This window comes from Aethalodelphis obliquidens, unplaced genomic scaffold (assembly GCF_003676395.1).
Source record: "Aethalodelphis obliquidens isolate GAN/ISIS:26980383/991018 unplaced genomic scaffold, ASM367639v1 scaffold4, whole genome shotgun sequence".
In the NCBI taxonomy this organism is placed as follows: domain Eukaryota; kingdom Metazoa; phylum Chordata; class Mammalia; order Artiodactyla; family Delphinidae; genus Aethalodelphis; species Aethalodelphis obliquidens.
In genome coordinates, this window is record NW_020837948.1 from 14,906,657 (window position 1) to 14,927,743 (window position 21,087).

At 41.0% G+C, this 21,087-nt stretch overlaps 1 long non-coding RNA gene across 1 annotated transcript in view; it reads left to right on the forward strand.

Annotated features, from left to right (window-relative positions):
* LOC113615979 (uncharacterized) overlaps nucleotides 1-21,087 on the forward strand; it is a 115,179-nt gene that overhangs the window by 80,192 nt on the left and 13,900 nt on the right. Inside the window, exon 2 of the long non-coding RNA XR_003431170.1 lies at nucleotides 3,407-3,449. This is a non-coding gene — a long non-coding RNA (uncharacterized LOC113615979). The remainder of the gene's footprint in view (nucleotides 1-3,406; nucleotides 3,450-21,087) is intronic.

The window sequence follows — 21,087 nt, forward strand, 5'->3', positions numbered from 1 at the left end:
CAGACCTCACCCTCAGGCAGCACCAAAGTTCCAGGAATGCTGAAGACAAAAGGGCAAGTGAAACTAAAGTAGTTTAATAACTTGGATGGAAAAGATAGGCACTGCAAATAATTCTTAGTGATTGGGTTCCCATGATTTCAAATTTCTAATCTTTGTAAGTAGGCAGCAATATCTGAAATGCACTCTGAGAAACGTGATAGTGTTTAGAGAGATCACCGAAATGGCGAATGAGTAGTGCCCTCATTAACATTCTGCTGGGAGATTTCACCCGATTTATTTTGAATTCACAGTTTGTGGATTCTGGATAACAGACATTAACTGACTGCATGTGAAGATGCTGAACCAAGCATTGTTCCATCTACTTTACTTCCCTCAGATGTTGAATTTTTGTTATATGGCCTTTAGCAGCTCTTAGAAGGGATTCTCAGAGTACACTATCGCCTGTGGGAACTGTTGATAGAGGCTGGGGATCATCTTGTTTCCTCGATTTGGAGGTTTTGGAGCCAGGGCTGTAATAATCTTGTGTGTCACATGAAGTCTTCAGGATCTTAGAAAGGGGATTGTGATATTGTGATCGACAATGAGAAATACATATTTGGTCTTTGTCCTGGTCCTGGCACAGAGAGCTTAAAACTCTTGGACTGTCCTAAGAGATGAGAAGAAGAAAGGTGTCTTTTGTTATGTTAATGATATGAAAAGTACCTAGGGATAGGGGTTGATTGCCAGTGGAACTAACCACGTGATTAGAGAAGTAGAACCTTCAATTCCACTACCCCCCCCTCTGAAAAATCTGGAGATTGAATTCAACACCAATGGCTGATGATTTAATCCATCATGTCTCTGTAATGCAGCCTCCGTAAAAACCCAAAAGGATGGGGTTCAGAGAGCTTCCTGATTGGTGAGCACATGGAGATTTGGGGAGAATGGTACCCCAGTAAGGGCATGGAAATTCCTAATCCTTTCCTCTAGCTTGTCTTATGCATCTCTCCTGTCTGGCTGTTCCTGAATTAAATCCTTTAATATGCTTTGTGATAAACTGGTAATCTACCGAGTAAACAGGTTTACTGAGTTTTGTGAGCTGCTCTAGCAAATTAATCGAACCCAAGAACAGGGTCATGGGAACCTCTGATTTATAGCCAGTCCGTCAGAGTCACAGGTAACAACCTGGACTTATAATTGGCATCTGAAGTGTAGGACGGTCTTGTGGGACTGTGTCCTTTACCTGTGTAGTCCGATACTATCTCCTGGTAAGTGTCAGACAGTTGAGTTGAATTATAGGACACCCAGCTGGTGTCAGAGAATTGCTTGGTTGTGTGGAAAAACTTACAACAGAATAGGGTTCAGCATCTGAGGGATGCGTACAGAGAACTGGCACTGAACTGAATGCCACTTTTAATGTCAAGAAGGAACTACATCCATTCCCAGGAGAGACAACCCAGGATGGAGCTGCTGAAGGAACAATAATTTTACGGAGGCATCAAGATCTCCTTTACCTGACAGATGAAAGGATACTTAATTAAGGAGGACGTATTTTGAACTTTAAGAATTTCAGACTTAGGACCATTAACTCAACTTGATCAAGAAAAACTGATTTTTAACTTTAATGCCTTTGGACTTTAACTCGCAAAAACTTTTACTCACAAGGGCAAGATAATTTGATTTGGACTTTCATATAAAATGCAATACTTCTGAATTTTAATATGATAATGGGAGGGTATGTATATTAAAATCTGTCATCTCTACATTGTTGACATTTTATTATTGGAGTGTCTATATTTTCATGTTGTCACTTAATCTCATTGCTGACTCTCTCATATGTTATGTCAGACAATGCGCCTGGACATTATTAGGGCCAAAAATAAAATAGTGAATGGGTTTTCAGCTTTGGGTGCAGAAGAAATTTGAAGTTAATTTACTTACTGTATCATTCAAACTCATTTTTCGAGCATTCTGAGGGGAAAATCAATATGGATCCCCAGTGGTCTCAGGAGGATACCTAAAAGAGAATGTTGTGGGAATAACTTCATGAAGGACTCTTCTGATAGATACCTATTTTCACCCCGGTTGATAGCCACCCCTGGCTCCCATCCCCAACTGACCATATACTTCATGGTTAAGCCCAATGTGTTAAGGGAAAAAACGCAAAGTTAGGGAATTTTTTGGAGAAATACTTCTCTCCTATTACAGATGTTTTTCTCCATATGGGGAGACCTCATATAGTATAATTCTTGCCCCCTTTCTCCCCTTTTGCTGATTCCACAGGGAAGGACCCAGGCTTCTCACTGTAGGGTGCTTGGTTTTTCAAAAGCGACATCCAAAAAGTAAGCATTCTAAGCACCTCAGGCAGAAGCTGTAAGGCTTATGATAAAGTAGCCTCAGTGGTCCAAGAATGTCATGTCTGTTATATTCTGTTCATTAAACAAGTCACTAAAGCCAGCTTGGTTTCCAGGGGAGGAGAGTTAGTTTGTACCTTTTGATGTGTGAAACAGTAGGTTTGTCCGTGCAAGGTAGGATTGATGGTGGCCTTCTCTGGAGCTTATCTGCTATACACGTTATACGTTTTCCCATCCTTTTACTTTCAACCTGTCTGTGCTTCATAATTAAAATATGTTTCTTAGGAACAGCATGAAGTTGGGTCTTGATTTTTTTTAATCCAAACTAATAATTTCTGCCACTTAATATATATGTTTATTTCATTTACATATAATTATTAGTATAATTGCATTTAAGTCTCCCATGTTATTGTTTGTTTTATACTTAATCCATTTGTTCTTTGTTCTACTTTTTCTCCTTTCCTGTTTTCTCTTGAGCAAATTGTACTTGTTTTAGTATCCCATTTTCTTTTATGTATTATCTTCATAAGTCTTTGTATTAAACTTGTTTTTAGTAATTGCTTTGGAGTGTACAATATGGATTATTAAACTGTCATCTCCTTTATTTTTTATATTTTTGGCCACACCACGTGGCATCTTAGTTCCCCCCAACTAACCCATGCCCCCTGCATTGGAAGCACGGAGTCTTAACCACTGGACCGCCAGGGAAATCCCTGTCATCTTCTTTAATGAACAGCATAAGTACCTTAAAATAGAATAATTCCCTCAATCTCCTTCCATATTTTGTCGTCTTGTCACTTTATACTTTACCACGATGTATATTATAAATACCGTAACCAATGTTTGTATTTTTGCTTTAGTCAAAAAAATTTTAAAGAATAATGTGTTTATATGTAAATATAATCTATAATATCATATAAAGAAATCATATATGTGTGTATAATACATATTGTATAAAACAAATATGTATGTGTGTGAATACACACAAATCTGTGACAGATAGATGGATGGATAGATATAGACACCATCTCAAGGCGCCTGTCTCTCAGATCTCCTCTACTCCTTCTCTTTAGGTCTACTCCCAAGCACTGAGTGAAGACCCATGGAAAAGACATGGTGAGTGAGTGGAGACTTGCTTTGTGGCTGGCTGAGGGTTCTTTGAATTGCAATCCATTGTGCTTCCCACATGAGGCTATTAAAAGGTCATTAGAATTTTGACTAGTAAGTCTATGGTGGATCCCTCCTCCTGCTGCAGTTGTGCAAGGTATGAGACTAGTGCTCAGTCCTTTATTTATTTTTTTTCTCCTGGAAAGTGTTCCTCACTCTCTGGAGTGTGGGTTATTTGGGTTTCTTTGTGTCTGCTTCTGACGGGTTTTAAAAAACTATGATTTTGCAGGTTTTCCAGCCTTCTGTTGTTGTTAGGGTTTTGTTCCTTTCTACATATGAATTAAAGCAGAATTTTCCAAATTCCTTAGAATTAAGAGAATTCACATTTAGGTTTCCTTCAACCTCAAAGGCTTTTTTACTCTTACTCTTGAATTTGTCTAATTCATGTATATTGCTCAAGTTTCAACTTCAATGTCCTTTCCTTATGAGAGACTTCCTCTAATAATCCTTTTATTTCTCTTCTAATTGTAAATCATTATCTTTGTGAGATTCTCAGTAGTTGTCATAGTGATGGGGCTAATACTCTGTGATTAATGTAGCTGTTGTATCAGAAAATAGGAACAGGACTTCCCTGGTGGCTCAGTGGTTAAGAATCCGTCTGCCAATGCAGAGGACATGGGTTCAATCTCTGGTCCGGAAAGATCCCACATGCAGTGGAGCAACTAAGCCCATGCACCACAACTACTGAGCCTGTGCTCTAGAGCCCTCGAGCTGCAACTACTGAGCCCGTGTGCCACAACTACTGAAGACTGCGCGCCTAGAGCCCGTGCTCTGCAACAAGAGAAGCCTGTGCACCTCAATGAAGGGTAGCCCCCGCTCGCTGCAACTAGAGAAAGCCCGCATGCAGCAACGGAGACCCAACACAACCAAAAATAAATAAATAAATTTATATTAAAAAACCCAACCCTCTTCTCTCTTAAAAAAGAAAGAAAAGAAAAGAAAATAGGAACAGATAGGGGGAGAGGGGATTTTCTGGATAGTAGCTGTGTTTTTGTCTGCCTTGCATTCTATTTGATGTCTTTAACTGTCAGTGGCCCCCATTCCTTTGGACAGATGCTTCTCGCATCTGAGACTTGAGGGACTGTTATTGTACAGTGCCTCCCAGTCACACCTCTCTTCTATTCTAGGTGGGCAAGTGATGGAGGCCGAGCCAACCTGAGAACCCTAGTCCTAGTACCAACATCAGTATTATTCAATACTCCTTAGGTGCAAGACACAGTCTCCCAACTTAAGCTTAGTCAATAGAGGCAGTTCATTTGTTTATGTCACTGAAAAGTACAAGAAGTTTGTTTCAAAAATTGAATCACAAGCATTTTTTCAACATGTGGGTTTCATTTAGTAATGAAAATGATGAATGTTAACTTTCTATTCTTGTATTATTTTAGATGTTACATTATCTAATAGGTTCTTATAGGCATGATAGGTCAATGGCTCTGGTTTCATTACTAATTCTTTAATGACTGCTCAATATTCTGCAGTTATACAATAAACTGCTGTATACGTTCTTTGGGGGGATAGTACCTTATACGCTAAGTGGGAAATACCAGAACCTCTGCAGCTCATTAAAAAAAATCAGATTATTACGGAGAAAGCATATCTGTGACAACAATAATTTCTTTTATTAATTTCAAATGATCTAGTTTTAGGGATTCAGCATCAACAGAATGCAACCTGTAGTGGGATCCATCTACCTTCCTTTCTCTTTCTCTCCCTTCTCCCTTCTTGAGCTCCCTTCTGTTTTCACTCCCTTATTTCTCTCTCTTTCCTTTGCTTTCTTCTCATCCACATCTTCCCTCATTTCCGTTCCTCTTTATTACATATACCCCATTTCACTTTTATTAGGATGCATATAAAGGAGAAAATAAAACTCAATAAAATGGCAACTTACTAGGACAGTGTAGGCCGATGAAGAATCTCTGAAATGTTATAGCCTATTCTGAGGGTGGGCCAGTTTCTCTTAAAGTCATTTAGTGGAAGAGAATTTCCCAGGATGAAGATATGGCTAAGCCGGATAGGCTCTGGGACAGGGTTACTGCCTCTCCAGGGTTCTCCAGTTGGTGGGTTGTGATGATAACACCAGCTCTGAGTACAGGAGATTTTCATTTGATGAGTGGTCTGAACATCAAACTTAGTGGTTATAAAATATTTGCTGCTGAAAGCCACAGAGCATTGATAAACAGATCCTGGACAGCTGAGTTATTGCAATCTACTTAACATGAGGAGAACAAATTATGAGTCAAATGTTCCTGTTTAATAACCCTACTCAGGGCAGAGGGCTGCTCAAGGCTGGCATTAACCCTGCATGCACTGTGTCTGGCCAAGATCCCGGCAAGGGCTGTGCAGGATGGAAGCGATTCAGGTGGGTTTGCCATTAGGTACTAAGGTACGCAGAGAGGAAATTTTAAAAGGCCCATCTGGTAAAGGAAATAAACAATTTGTAAAACTGCTGTATGGTATCGAATACACTACCAAGACCCCTTCTGTGGTTTACATTTCATCTTCCTTATATTACACGTGTTTAGGCTTATTAAATCTTGGCTTCAGCATAATACTGTGTGCTTTTATGCTGTTGGGGGAAGGGAAGGAATATTTGTCTGTTCTCTATTAGTCATTTGAACCTAGGTCAGTCAACTCGGCCCAAGTGCTATAAATACTCTGGTTGAAATCTGACTCCTTTTCTGTACTTCCAAGATTATGCTTTTCTTCAACGTAGCCAGAAAGGAAAGGCTTCATCTCACTCATGGGAAACAGACTTGAAATACGTTTCTTGTGAGCATTGTTTTAAAAAGGAAATGAATTTAAAATAGTGTTTGTTTCTTAACTGGCTCCCAAGCATGCGCTCGGGGGTATGTGTGGAAGGTACGTATGTACGGAGGGTGAGTGAACAGTGCTGTGAGTGGGCAGTGAGCCAGCGGGGGGTGCTGCCCTTGACCCGAATGTTGTCCTGAGCATTTTGCTTAATCAGGGCTCCAGGGTGGTATTTGAGCCTTAGCCAAGTTGAGGCATCACATCTCTGTCCTGCATCTCCACTTCATTCACTAGCACCCCACACGCGCACGTGCACCTCCTCCAGCAAAAATACACACGTACACGTGTGCGTGCACACACACGTACTCCAGACTTAGGCTCTGATGGCTTGGGAAGCTTTTACTCCTCCAAGCCATTTTCATTCTTTCCTTGACCCCCAGGGCTGAAATCACTGCTGGAGAGCTACCTGCAGAATCCACACACTCTGCTGGAAAAGAATTAGAAGTAAAGGTATGCAAAATACATGCTTAAAAAAAGTGCACAGAACCAAATTAAGCCCCACAGTATTTTTCTCTCTATTGGCATACTCCCAAATAGTTCCAAATTGGTTTGCCTGAGTCAAGAATTTCCTTAAATGAAATGCTCTGTGCTGGGAAGGCTTTTAAGACCTCTTCACCTTAAAGTGCAAACCTAGAAAGCAAAGTCTCGATTTGGCATGCCACTTGAAACATGATTAGTGGAGCATATCAGCAGGCTAGAAATAGCTGCATTTGTGAACCTCATGTTCTCTAGCTCTTGACTGCCAGCCAAGCCCCAAATCAATCCCAAAGAATGAAAAATAAGATAATAATGAGAAAATGGACTTTTCAAGCCAAACCCCAAGAAAGCATCTTAGTCTCCGTAAGCTGACTTTCGGCCACATAAAACAAGAAATGGTGACTCTGTCCTGTCTTTAAACAATTTGCTGTGTCACTACACACACACCCTCCCTTCTCTGTAGGTCTTGGTTTCCTTTTCCGTAAACTGGGGACCCATTTTGCTAACTTTCTCCTTTGGAATATAATGCGTTCTTATGTCTAAATAGCTGGTGCTTCCCATCTGCTGGGATATTTTGAGGGGGAAGGTTTTTCAGAAGTCCCAGATATTAAGCTTAATTCCTGTTCTGAGTTGGTGTAAGGCACGCTTGATTTTTTTCCTTCCCGTTGAAATATGTCCTGTACCTTGCCTAGGGCAAGCTGTTGTAAAATGTTTCAAGAGCTCTCTTTTGTTTTGAGGCCGTACTTCCTTTGGTCTGAATCTGAGCTGGGTGGCAGGCGAGCGGACCCACTTTTAACTTCTCCCTACAGAGCCGGGTGGGCGTTTGCTGCCCCTGTTTGTTATGGAGAATCAGCCATAAATCAGGGCTCATTTTCCATTTTCTCCTTACTGATGGAATTGCTGGAGGAAAACAACTTGTCTCTCAGGCTCTTGGAGCCCTGCAGGATGAAAGCTGCATACAATAAAAGTTGTTTTGACAGAAAACTGACCCAACATGACAATGGACAGAGAGGGGATGACGAAAGGGAGGGGGAGAGAGGGGACACGCTTTTCTGTTTTGAACCAAGGCGTGCTCTCTTTTTTCTTTGTTAAATTACTTTTTCATATGAAGGACACAAAGGGAACGGCCCCTACTGGCAGCCAGGAGGCAGAAAACAAACCCTTTGAAATTTCTAATTTGTTTATAGATGGTCCTCCAGGAGCCAGCTGGAAAATAATTTTGTCTGCCAGAGACAGGGAACAGCTACCCGAGGGTGTTGTGGTGAAAAAAATGACTCTCGAGTTTTGGTCCTTGAATGTCTTATTGTTCAGCACTCAGCAGTTGTTCTGAAATTACTCATCTGGCAGAGAAAGAAAATGAAAGAAAAATCCCTCCACTACTCTCTGGCCTGAGTCTCGAGGAACGTTAGCTTCTAAAAAAATGTTTTTTGATTTGGTTTTATACTGTGTGTCAATTAATTGTCGAGTTACACAAAAGTTTGTGAAATCCTGTCTGCTAATATGTCTTTTCCTCTCTGAGGAGGATTATTTCTGTGGCTACTTCCCAGATCAGTCACTTCGCCCAGTTCAGGCGACACTGTTTTCCCTCCGTGATGTGCTAACAATTGAGCTCCTTTTCTAGATAATACCACAGAGTCTATAGACCTCTCATGGGCAAACCTAATCTGAGGGTGTTTCAGAATGCGGATAAGACGTAGGTTTGGAGATAGTCAGGGATCTCTGTTCTTGAACATAAGCGGGTTTCTAGAAGTTTCCCCCTCAGTTTTGTTGTTTATGAAATCTGGGCTATGATCACCTTTCCTGCATTTATGGTGACGTGGAGATACCCTCACACCTGGTATAGGGCGGCAGCAATGTTTTCACAGAAACTGAGATCACTGACTTGGAGGAGAATGCCTCAAACAGTCCTTTTATCCTATAGATTAGGAAACTGAGACCCAATGACTTGATGAAGGAGGCATAGCTGTTTAGGGCAGACTTACGGTTAGAACTCACGTCTCAACTGTTAGCCTACAGCTGCTTCCACTATTTCTTCCATTCTCATGGCTTTGGCGGTGGAAGTAATTTTAGGTAATATGTCAATTTTACATGAATCTCTCTAAATCCATAAATTTGACCCCTCCCTGTAATCCCAGGAGAGGCCTAACTATTCGCCATCTGAAGCTGAAAGAGTAAACTAAGTGGGTCCGTGCTATTACCTGCCTCTTTTTGCCTTTGGGGTGGTGAAAACTACTGAAATCACAGTAGCAGGAGAATGGTACAACCACGACTTTAAGATCCAACTTCTTCTGGGCTCTCAGTGTTTCCTGATTATCCTTCTCTGCTTGCCTAACGTGCTCTTTTTTTCTCAAGCCTTCATTCTCCTTCAACGTGTTATCCATCCCCCCAATTTCCTGATGATTGTCAGTCGATGACCCCACTCCGTATTTTACAGAGAAAATGGAAGCTGTTCACAAAGGTCTCCTTCAAACTCCTGTCTCTGCACCCCGACACTTAACACCTCTACCCATCTTGCTCCCCTTCATATTTCTGTGAAATATGTACCATTTCTCGTGAATAAATGTTCCGTCTCTACTGAGTTCTTTGTTCTTGTTCTTTGTGCTTGTTTCAGCGTGCTCAGTCTAGTCACTGTGCTCTTACTTTCTTGATCCTTAAATTTATTCTGTTTGGTGATTCTTTCCAATGTATGCTTAAGCCACTCCCACTGACCCTGTATCTCCTCTGGCTCCTGATTTACCTTTCTCTTTTCCTTCACAGCAGATCTTCCTGAAATAAGAAGTCTGTATCACTGCTTCCATTTTTTACTGCCCACTTATTCTGCAACCTAAAGTATCTGGGTCTTACCTCTGTTACCCTTCAGAATCTACCCTTATAGGTCCCAAGAGATGAGCTTGTGGCAAAATTCATTGGATATACACTTCCTAGGCATGATCATGTTTAACCCATGGGCAGCATTTGACACCAGTGGTAACTTTGTTTATCTTAAAACAATCTCCTTATTGAATACATGGCATCATATTACTCATGGTTTCCCCCATAACTCTCTGGCCATTTCATTTCAGATTTCTTTTCATCCTCATTTTCATCTGCCCAGGTCGTTAGTATTGGCATTGGTTAGATGTTCTCCTAAACGTATAATCCTATCCGTTTCACTGTGTTTAATTTTTCACCCATATCCTGGCAACTTCCAAATCTTCATTTCCAACACATATGTCTATTCTGAATTTCAGACCCAGTTATCCAAATGCCTACAAGACATCTCTATCTGGGTGTTCTACAGGCATCTTCAACTCGATACAGAACAAAGCATCCTTTGTTCCGAACCTGCTCTTTCTCCCATGTTACTTATCTCAGTGAAGGGTAACATAGTTCACCCAGTTGTCCAGGCCAGTATCTTGAGATTCCTGCTTGACCCCTTTCTCTAGCACTGTTTCTCATCCAAAGTCTCTAAGCCATTTTCACACAACCCTAAATACTTCTCAGTTCCATCCAATTTCCCTCATACCTTAATCCCGGCCACTGTCTCTCTTGCTTGGATTACTCCATAGACTTCTAATTGTTCTCTTTATGTTCTGTATTGTTTCCAATTCACTTCCTATACTGCAGCGAAAATGATATGACTAAAGCAAAAATCTATCCAAGTCATTGTCTTTTTTGACTAGCTCTCCATTGCCCAGAAAAAGGCAATACTTTGACTCCTTTTATGTGAGTTACATGACCTAAACTCTACTTATCAATTCTACTTCATCTTGCCTGTTTTCCCTACATATACTCTTTAATCTAGTACACTTATTTTATTTCCTGCAATATGCCTTGCTTTTTCTATCTCTTTCAGTCAACAAGGGTTTACTGAGCATTTACTATGTGCTAAGCACCTTCGCTGTTTTCCCTGCCTTCAGTCTTTCTTTCCTTCACCCTACTTTTAATGTAGCTAACTCACTCCTTGGACTTTGCCTGGGAAGTCTTCCCTGATACCCTTTATGTTAAGGGTTCCTGCTCTATGCTTCCATAGCAGCTCAATTGTCTTCTATGGCAGTGCTTACTGCTTTCTTTATAATTGCTTGTTTAATTTCTAACCAGTCTTCCCCACTAATTGTATGGGGATAAGGGCACAGACTGTTACCTGCCTTGTTCACTATTGTGTCTCTATTGTCTAGAACAAAGGAGAGGCTTAGTAAATATTTATGGAATGAATAGATAAGTGAATATTTTAAAAGTTTGGAGACAGAATGTACATAATATTGCTAACAGTATCACCATTCAACTGATAATAAGATGACAGGCTTCTCAAGGAGTTAAGAAAAGCTATGTTTAAATTTTATCCTTTCATTCTGGAGGTCTTTAGAACATTCTCAGAAAGACCTGGCATAAGGGAAGGGTAAGATGAGATAATTTGTTGACCTGGCACCTTTATAAATGTCTACAGAGCACCCTAAATTAGCCCCATATTGACATAGTCCAGGGAGAGCCATGGCAGGTGATGTCATTCTTGTTCGCTTAGTCCCAGGAGCTAGAGACTCAGGAAACACTTATGTGGGCATGATTCCCTCCCTCAGGTGTATGGGGGACAGAAAGAATGCAAAAGGAAAAAGAGAAAAGTAGAAAAGGAGCGCAGATAGGCAGTGATTGTAGAAGTTTTGCAAACTGTATGTTTTTAATCTTTACAGCTTAATTTCAAAGCCTACTGGGCAGTAGCTTGTCCAAACTGTGATACAAGATAAATCAACATTCATGGCAAGGTTGCTAAGTGCAAGGAGGTCTTATTAGTGTAAAATCACGTAAAGGAGCAAAAATAAGGAATGACAGAAAATAACTTTATAAGAGTACAAAGTTAATGCACACAGGAACAAAGGGCCCAGGGCTAAAAGGCAAAACTTAATATTTGTGTCAGGGATAGCATGGTGATCATTAATTAGACCGATAGTACATTGCTAATGGGATCAGAGCTAGCAAAGTAGCAAAGATTCCAACATGATTATTCTACTAGGTTATTTATAATGTGTGGCTAGTGTAAAAAATCCCCAGGAAATATTCACATATCAAATCTAATGGCAGATCAGATTTAATAAAAGCTATCCTGTTTATTGAGTTCTATCATACGTCATAAACTATGCTAAGACCTTATAAACGTTATTGGGTTTAGTCTTCATGTCAACCTTGAAGTCGATATTATTATTCCCATTTCACATACTGACTAGTCAGTGTGTCAGGTGGGAATTATGACTCCACAGCCTGTCTTCTGCGGGGCTGTGCTATCCAGCCATTCTCCTAGTTGATGTACATTTAATTCTCGCACTAAGGATCTCAGAGCATATTTCAAACCATAAGATTCAAGTCTCGCTGAAATAAAACCCTCTAGATTGTGGAAAAGTCCTTTTCTCAACGTGTCACATGTAGGGTGGGGGTGATGGGGTGAATGTGAGGATGAGGAAAGAGACTGAAAGTGAACTCTCTTTCCTTCCCACCCTAAGTTTGTGAGTCCCCACTTGGAGTGATTTGATGTGCTTTGATAAACCACTTGTCCTAACATGTTATCTGCAATTTATATCATCACTTCAAAAAATTGGGCAATATTACTAGAAGATCCCTGCCAGTACATCTTGAATGGATAATACTTTAAACTAGCAATTAAAAAATGCTTATTGAGAGAGCTCTATGTTTCTCATATGCAAATAGACATTGAGGTATAGTTTAAAGCAATATAAATTCTGGCAAGACGTATAAACATATGTTAGACATATAAACGACAAAATAAAATACAAAGAAATAAGTACCATGCTGGATATTGTAGTGGGGGTTGATTAAGCTGGCCCTTCTATCATCCCTTCCCCTTTCTCTGGTGACACAGTATCTCCTTCTTGTAGGGAATCCATTTTGTTCATGACCCTGAGTTTATCAACCTCAAGTATGAGTCCAAGACTGAGACTTAGCCAATCAGAGAGAAAGTACTCCACTCTCTCATCTCTCACCTCATCCTGGATTCATTCAGGAATGGGAATGTGACTCAAGCCAAGCCAATCCCATTCTCTTTCTCGTGAATTTGAGTCTCAAGTGAAATGGCACGGGGTGGGGGAATTGTTTCTTTCTGGCGGCAACACTCTGGAGAGATGACCCATTACTCTCTACCATCAAGATTCATATAACTACCCTGTTTCAGTCCTTCTAGAGGAAGGACTGTCGAATCTGAATGAGATCCTTGCTGGGTAGAGTAATCTTGCTTGTAGGTTTTTCCCTTTCATCACTTTAAATATGTCCTGCCGCTCCCTTCTGGCTTGCAGAGTTTCTGCTGAAAGATCAGCTCTTAACCTTATGGGGATTCCCTTGTATATTATTTGTTGCTTTTCCCTTGCTGCTTTTAATATTTTTTCTTTGTATTTAATTTTGGTAGTTGTATTAATATGTGTCTTGGTGTGTTTCTCCTTTGCTTTATCCTGTATGGGACTCTCTGTGCTTCCTGGACTTGACTATTTCCTTTTCCATATTAGGGAAGTTTTCAACTATAATCTCTTCAAATATTTTCTCAGTCCCTTTTTTTTTCTCTTCTTCTTCTGGGACCCCTGTAATTCAAATGTTGGTTCGTTTAATGCCCCAAAGGTTTCTGAGATTGTCCTCAATTCTTTTCATTCTTTTTTCTTCATTCTGCTCTGTGGTAGTTATTTCCACTATTTTGTCTTCCAGGTCACTTATCCGTTCTTCTGCCTCAGTTATTCTGCTATTGATTTCTTCTAGAGAAATTTTAATTTCATTTATTGTTTTGTTCATCATTGTTTGTTTGCTCTTTAGTTCTTCTAGTTTCTTGTTAAACGTTTCTTGTATTGTCTCCATTCGATTTCCAAGATTTTGGATCATCTTTGCTATCATTACTCTGAATTCTTTTTCAGGTAGACTGCCTATTTCCTCTTAATTTGTTTGGTCTGTTCAGTTTTTACCTTGCTCCTTCATCTGCTGTGTGTTTCTCTGTCTTCTCGTTTTGCTTAACTTACTGTGTTTGGGGTCACCTTTTCGGAGGCTGCAGGTTCGTAGTTCCTGTTGTTTTTGGTGTCTGCCCCTAGTGACTAAGATTTGTTCAGTGGTTTTTGTAGGCTTCCTGGTGGAGGGGATTTGTGCCTGTGTTCTGGTGGATGAGGCTTGATATTTTCTTTCTGGTGGGCAGGACCGTGTCGGAGGTGTGTTTTGGGGTGTCTGTGACCTTATTATGATTTTAGGCAGCCTCTCTGCTAATGGGTGGTGTTGTGCTCCTGTCTTGCTAGTTGTTTGGCTTAGGGTGTCCAGCACTGTAGCTTGCTGGTGGTTGAGTGGAGCTGGGTCTTAGTGCTGGGATGGAGATCTCTGGGAAAGCTTTTGCCGTTTGATATTACCTGGAGCTGGGAGGTCTCTGGTGGACCAATGCTCTGAACTTGGCTCTCCCACCTCAGAGGCACAGGTCTGACACCTGACCTGAGCAGCAAGACCCTGTCAGCTACATGGCTCAGAAAAAAAGAGAGAGAGAGCGAGAGAAAGAAAGGAAGAAAAAAGTAAAATAAAATAAAGTTATTAAAATAAAAAAATTATTAAAAAGTAGTAAAAAAAAAAAAGAGAACCCTAGGACAAATGGTAAAAGCAAAGCTGTACAGACAAAATCACACAAAGCAGCATGCACATACACACTCACAAAAAGAGAAAAAGAAAAAAAATATGTATATCTATATATAAAGAAAAAAAGGAGAGAGCAACCAAATCAATAAACAAATCTACCAATGATAATAAGCTCTAACTACTTAACTAAGATAAACATAAAACCAGAAACAAATTAGATGCAGAAAGCAAACCCCAAGTCTACAGTTGCTCCCCAAGTCCACAGCCTCAATTTTGGGATGATTTGTTGTGTATCCATGTATTCCACAGATGCAGTGTACATCAAGTTGATTGTGGAGATTTAATCTGCTGCTCCTGAGGCTGCTGGGAGAGATTTCTCTTTCTCTTCTTTGTTCACACAGCTCCTGGGGTTCAGCTTTGGATTTGGCCCTGCCTCTGTGTGTAGGTCACCTGAGGGTGTCTGTTCCCCACCCAGACAGGATGGGGTTAAAGTTGTAGCTGATTAGGGGTCTCTGGCTCACTTGGGGGTGGGAGGTTGGAGGGAGGGGTACGGAATGTGTGGCGAGCCTGCGGCAGCAGAGGACAATGTGACGTTGCAACAGCCTGAGGCGCACCATGTGTTCTCCCAGGGAAGTTGTTCCTGGATCTCGGGACCCTGGCAGTGGCGGGCTGCACAGGTCTGGGAGGGGAGGTGGGGATAGCGATCTGTGCTCGCACACAGGCTTCTTCGTGACTGCAGCAGCAGCCTTAGCGTCTCATGCCCGTCTCTGGTGTCCACGCTGATAGCCGTGGCTCACGGCCGTCTCTGGAGCTCGTTTAGGCGGTGCTCTGAATCCCCTCTCCTCGCGCACCCTGAAACAGTGGTCTCCTGTCTCTTAGGCAGGTCCACACCTTTTCCTGGACTCCCTCCCAGCTAGCTGTGGCGCACTAGCCCCCTTCAGGCTGTGATCACGTAGCCAACCCCAGTCCTCTCCCTGTGATCTGATCTCCGAAGCCCGAGCCTCAGCTCCCAGCCTCCACCCACCCCGGCGGGTGAGCAGACAAGCCTCTCGGGCTGGTGAGTGCCGGTCGGCACCAATCCTCTGTGCAGGAATCTCTCCGCCTTGCCCCCCGCACCCCTGTTGCTGTGCACTCCTCCGCGGCTTCGTAGCTTCCCCCTCCGCCACCCGCAGTCTCTGCCCGCGAAGGGGCTTCCTAGTGTGTGGAAACCTTTCGTCCTTCACAGCTCCCTCCCACTGGTGCAGGTCCCATCCCTATCCTTTTGTCTCTGTTTATTCTTTTTTCTTTTGCCCTACCTAGGTACGTGGGGGAGTTTCTTGCCTTTTGGGTGGTCTGAGGTCTTCTGCCAGCATTCAGTAGATGTTCTGTAGGAGTTGTTCCATGTGTAGATGTATTTCTGATGTATCTGTGGGGAGGAAGGTGATCTCTGTGTCTTACTCCTCCACCATCTTGAAGGTCTCACAAGTACATATGTTTGTCTGGTGGTGGAGCTAGCCATATAGAAACGGAATTTTTTGCAAAATCAGTGAGACATATGGTATTTTTAAAAGTATGATACCAACAAGAATGTGGCTTCTCAAAAATTCCTGCTGCCTTGCTGCACCACACCAGCAAGTCACTTCAGAGTACACTGGGGCGAATCACTTTATGTCATTATGTCATGGAGCATAATGAAGCACAGAGGCTAATTGAACCAACAGGCCTCAGTGCTAATGTCTAAGCCAGACTGAAGGCTTGAAAAGTTTTCTGATGGGGATAAAGGGGAAAAGATTGAAAGCTGAAGTTAATGATGAAAGCAAAATGAACCCCACAGGTGAAATTATTTCAATAGCAACATGTCTCAGAGCCAAAGTTTTGATGATTAATAAAATGAATAGAACAGGTCAGGAATTCCCAGGCTGCCTCAGGTCAGAGTGATGGGTCAATCAATACGTAGCAGGATTGCCTGCTGCCTGGGGGCCAGAACCCACTGACCAGAGATGCACGGTGAAGGGGGAAAATATGGGTCACTGGAAAGGAAATGGTTCTTTTTTACCCCTTGAAATTGGAAAAAGTAGCAATGTAGGGCTCATTTGTTCGTGTCCTATCCTTTTTTTTTTTAATTTAAGAAAGACCTCAAAGAGCATGTTACCTTTTAAAAATTTATGGAAGGGTATTTTTAAAAAGAAGGATACAAAAAGTCCCACCAGCCAATCCCTATAAAAGTCAGTTAAAAGACTTTATTTTAATCTGTTCATTTTTTTCCCTGAATTTAAAAGTCATGCATGTCTACTGTAGGAAAAAACAATGAAAAATATAGAAAAACATATGGAGGAAAAGAAACAACCACTAATATTTCTGCTATCAGTAATAACTATTACTCATATTTCAGTGTATCTTATTTCCAGTGTTTTACAGATTTTTTCCATAGTTAAAGCTATAACATACATACAGTTTTATATCCTGGCTTATTTAACTTAATGATGTGCATTTTTACCATTAAAATTATTATAAATGTTTTTTAAGGGCACCATTATATCTCACCGTATATGCAGAGTATTCCCATGTTGTTGGACATTTCCCTTTCCATTTTCTGTTATTATTACTAATCTGTGGTGGAGATCTTTGAGCTAGGATCATTGTTCACATTTCCGGCTATTTTTAGATGATTGATCCTAAGGATTTTTCTAAACTTAAACTCCCATTTGTGGGGAAATAGGGCCTCAAATAAGTATGTGCAATATACTCCAGAGATGGAGCCCTCCACAGGAAAATTCTTGACTTATGTCTCACTGTCACTGTACGATTTACCATTGAATGTAATTCACCAGATTGTGTAATTCACAAAAGTCATTCTTGCTCCAACTTCATCCACCACATATATGCAGCACAGAGCCGATCTGATGGGCCATGTGAAGCGTTGTGCAGTTGTGGTTACTGTGACTGGAGATTCATTGCATTTAGGCATTGTAGAAATGCAACCCTTCAAGGCTGAGTAACCCTTTCCATAGACACTACTACAGCTAGATAAATGATACCTGGGGAAAGTTATAAATTTCTATCGCTTGATTTCAACTGGAGAATGTAATACCACAATGCCGACTCCTCCGTCCTCAGCAGATCACAAACAATGATAGACTTTCCATCTGATGTGACAGGGCAGCTGAATCTACTGTAGCCATTTCTGACTCTGCAAGACTGTCAAGCTCACCACTGAATAATATAAAACCTGCATTTGCCAAATCTCTCGCTTACATGCCAGATGGAGGAAAACTGCCACCATGTCTAATTTGTAAGCTCGAGTATCTGATCAGAGGGAGAAAAAATCATTATACTTGTGACGAAGAATGGAAAGAACCATATCATGCTCCACGAAGGATGAACTTATGGAGGAAGAAAAAAAAGAGGAATGTGTCAACTGACGACAAAATCCACCCATTGCTCGATAAGGTTAATGCTTGTTCATGTAAACATATAAAAGCTACATTTTAATAAAACTGAGTGTGCTCTAGAAAGTACTTCTTTTCAAGGCTGCAAAATTGCTGTAGCCCTAAAACCCTTTGATAAATGAGCATTTCTAGGATAGGCTGAAATAGTGGGTCAGAGAAAAGTGAAATATACTATAGAGGAAGGATTTAACCTATTCAGAATGTAAACCTGCATGGGGTAAGACTATGCTCATTTCTTTCTCTCTGTTTAGATCTGACATAGATTTATACGTATTTAGGCACTGTTTTTACTGAGCGATGATAACATGATTGGGGTAACAATAATGCACTTAAAATGTTTAAGTACCTTACAGCCCATACAGTTGAAAATGTAGCAGAATATGCCACCCCAAAATATGCCACTTTGGCATTAGGATTATTTTGAACTGAAGGAAATTGAGAAGAAGCAGATATAAGAAAAAGGGTTTCTTCTGTCCTCCCTCTATTTGCTTAAAAGCAGGATATAAATTTGCAAAGTGCCCCCTGCTCCTTTCTACCAGGAAGAGAAGTTAATCACCAGAGACAACTTTAGACCCTTAGCCCAGAGACAATACCAGAGGAACCTACATAACAAACCTCGCTAAGACTAGCTCTCATCTACCATTAGTTTCCCCATATATTTGTCTTCCCACAGTTTACTGTCCCTTGAAGCTCAAAGTCCTTTTCCTTTGTCTTGTCCCTGCTCTAAAAATTTATTGTTCTTTTGTTAAGATACTACATAAGTCCAAGTTTTAGCCACCCCTTTGAGTTACTCATCGCTGGGTACCCCCAAGAGCATGCGTGATGCACACGTTAATAAACTTATGTTTGTTTTTCTCTCATGAATCTGCCTTTTGTCATTCTGATTTGCAGGGCCCCAGCCAGAGAACCTAAAATGGGTAGAAGAAAAAGGGTTTTTTCCCCCCTCCCTTCACAAAGTGTTCATGTCCATTATTTTATTTTGATATCCACATGCTGATACAAATTACAAAACTCAAAGGTGGATAGACATGATATTTATACATGAGGAAACTGAGACTCAGATAAAATTCATATGCAGTATTTCACAACTACTAAGAGATGGGTCTGGGACCGATACCAAAGTTTTCTGTCTTTCTCCTGTACTTTTGTATACAAGACAAAATCTTAAACTTAGCATTAAGAAACTTGATTTGGACTCTCGTACAAGGGTCATGAGGGTGGAGCTTCCTTGCCTATGGCTTAAAAAGGTGGGTAGCAGAAATGTTCCATTCAACCATAGATGGCTTGAATGAGTCTTGCCACGATGCATCAGCAGGAGAATAAACAATTCTAAAATGGTCCCAAGAGGAACTCTGTGGTTTGGGTTCTTTAACCCTTGTAGTATTTCCTGTTCTAGCATTCCTTTCATTAGACCTTTAACTTTTATTTTCTAGTTTATTTGCTTTTCCATTACAGTCATAGTGAGTGAAAATGTCACCCAGTGTCAGAGCAGACATAGGAGTAGGAAAACAACATGGACTTTGGGGATGTAGGCACTGTCTTGGGGTTTTCAGTAATTTGGGATAAATCAACGAAGAGGAAAGCTGGTAAAGATTAATGGAATAATGTATGTGAAAGGGTAGTGAAATTAGAGAGTGCATACTTTTTTATTATCATTAGGATGCTATTTTTTTTTTTTTTTTTTTTTTGTGGCCTTTCCCGCTGCGGAGCACAGGCTCTGGCCATGGCTCACGGGCCCAGCCGCTCTGCGGCATGTGGGATCTTCCCGGACCGGGGCACGAACCTGTGTCCCCTGCATCGGCAGGGGGACTCTCAACCACTGCGCCACCAGGGAAGCCCCCAGGATGCTATTTTTAAGTGATAGTCTGTGTAGGTGTATTTGTGTCTCTGTATATGGTATAATGCCTGTGTGTGTGTCTTTGTGTGTGTTTGATATGTATACATGTGCATGTGTGTGTAGTATATGTGTGGGTGTGGGTGTGGATTTTTTACAACCTACAGTAAAATGTTGGGGCAGTCGGTTAGAGCTATGAACTGATGGGCTGAACTGTTCTCCTTTTTATTTTTTGCACCTGAAATCTCTCTATTAATATTTGACTATGTGAGTAGAATTAATATTTGCACCTGCCCTAAAAATAACTTTTCATAACTTCCTGAGACTTTTGGTCTTCTTTGAAGCCAAAAAATAAGAGAGAGGATCTTAGGTAACTTACTTGCATGTGAGGATATTCTAGGTCTGACTTAGTCGCTGACTTGCTGATTGCACTTCTGCAGAGCTTGGGCGAAGGCTGTAGTCCTGTGTCCTCAGTTCTCCTGAGGTGGTGCGTGGCCACCCCTCTAATTTGAGTCTCTGGGGTTTTTTTGTTTGCTTTGTCTTCACCTCTTCTTAATAGACTAGCAGGGAGATTGGAGAGTACACTGTAGATTTCTATACCTTCCCTGATTTTCAGTTTGTATAGTGGAAAGACTGCCTGCCAGGTTACCCTCCAATATAGTACTTTGTGTGTGACATTTTGAAGATATTCCCAAATACGCCTTTTCTACTCCTTGCCACAATGCATGTCACTCTTTGTTGTCATGTTTCACTACTGGACTCTGGGTACCGTAAGGGCGGAGGCGGTCATATTTGTGCCTGGTTCCTGGTATGTGACCACCAACTAAATACTGGCCTGAAGGCATACATGAATCAATAGCAAGTAACTGGGGAAAGCTCCCAGAATCTTATGCAAACGGTGAGTGTAAAGAATTAGTCCTGGACGTGCAAACTTTCTCCTCTGCTGACGAGGCAAACAAAGCCAATTTTTTGAATAACTACATTGTAAATAACATTAGTGGCAGATTTTCCTGGAGCAGTGAGACATCCCATGTAAAAAAGAACCTCTTTTCTCTGTGTGAAGTTTCAGTTTATTTTGCTGAGTGCAAAATTCTTTTATATACTTTACAAGAAGGAAGGAGGCATGCTTTATTATATAGGCATAAATGCAGGATAAGGCACTTTGAAAAAGAAAAGCAATTGAAATTCTGTATGGAAAGTGTTTTAAGAGGCTAATGCAGGTGCACTGCTGTATGTTCCGGAGTAAAGTGACCATGAAAAGGAAAGAAAGGAGGCAGAAAAACTTCTTCCAATTTGTACCAATAAAATGTAAATGCTTGTTATTTCGCTGTGAACATCATCGTATTGGATTTGGAGAGCACTGTTTTCCAGAATTTAAAATGCAACAATCCATAGAGAGAAACTGTTCCTCTGCCAACCAAACCTTGAAAAAAAAGTTTAAGATTAAAAGCAAATACATATGAAC